Below are 1,161 nucleotides of genomic sequence, written 5' to 3'. Positions count from 1 at the left end.
CTAGATTTGAACCTGGCTATACCTATCATCATGCTTTTCAATTCAGAGGCTTAAAAAAGAAAGCCATCTCTGATAAGTTTAATTAAGGTTTCTCATCTCTTGCCGCTTCAATGAGGTTTAGTGGGGTGGAGAGGGGAAGGCGTGCTAACCATGTGGGTCTCCTCAAGCCCTCTCAGATTTAATTGCAAGAGTAAATGGCCCCAGGTCCTGCAGCATATCAACTTGATGTGTGTAATTGATAACCAAACATTTCTTACAGGCTGTTAAATGGGAAGGCCACAATGAAATGTATATAATGTTGATTAAAGTGATTTTTTGGTACAAAAGGGTCAGAGACATTAACAAGTTAAAAGAAAGTGTGAGTTCTGTTCTTAGGCTTGTAACCTTTGGTCATCCCCTCCACCACCACCACCCCACTCCCCCATAATTGGCACCACATGTTTACTCTGCCTCTCTTGGTCAAATTTAAGGCTGTAAGTATCCGATGCATTTAAAATGCCGTTGAGATTAAGGCATCCGCGGAGCGCTCGGGAAGGTAGACTTCAGCTATTACTGGCGCACATGGCACAGGAGGGAGACTTCAGTAACCCCCCGAGCGGGCCTTGTATTAAAGTGTCTGGCTCATAAAGTAACAGTAACTCTGAAAAAGATTAAGATGGACATCTAAATGATAATTACTGGGTAATTGTGTTTGGGTTATAATTTGTGGTGTTATTTTTCTAACTGACATGAGACATAATGTATTTTCCAGGGTTCTGCAATAGCGGAGCTACAAATGGAAGCTGCCACGGGGGATTTGCCAGAACAGTTATTGAAGAAAGCTGTGAGACTGTGAAACGCTGCACAGAGGAAAGGATATGTGTCCACAGCGCCAAGGCACCGCTACAGTTCTTCCCTGAAAGCGTAACGACGAGCAACATGCAGTATAGCCGGCCCTCTGCCTTGGTCTTTAAAACCCAATTCCTTGTATTCATGAAAAACCCGCTTTCCCACACGCCCAGCTTCGGAAAGACGGGGACTGAGCGCTCGATGACGTGGGTGTGGACCGTCTGGCCTCCTGCTCGCTAGTCCCTTTCTGCTTCCTCTGCGGCCCTGCCCCTGCCTCGGACTCCGCGGTGGCACCAAGGGCACCGGGGAGCCCTGCGTTCTGGTCCTTCACTG

The sequence above is a fragment of the Echinops telfairi genome, unplaced genomic scaffold (assembly GCF_000313985.2).
Source record: "Echinops telfairi isolate 266 unplaced genomic scaffold, ASM31398v2 ScPeMD7_7424;HRSCAF=8462, whole genome shotgun sequence".
Taxonomy (NCBI): Eukaryota; Metazoa; Chordata; class Mammalia; order Afrosoricida; family Tenrecidae; genus Echinops; species Echinops telfairi.
This window is presented reverse-complemented; position numbering follows the sequence as displayed.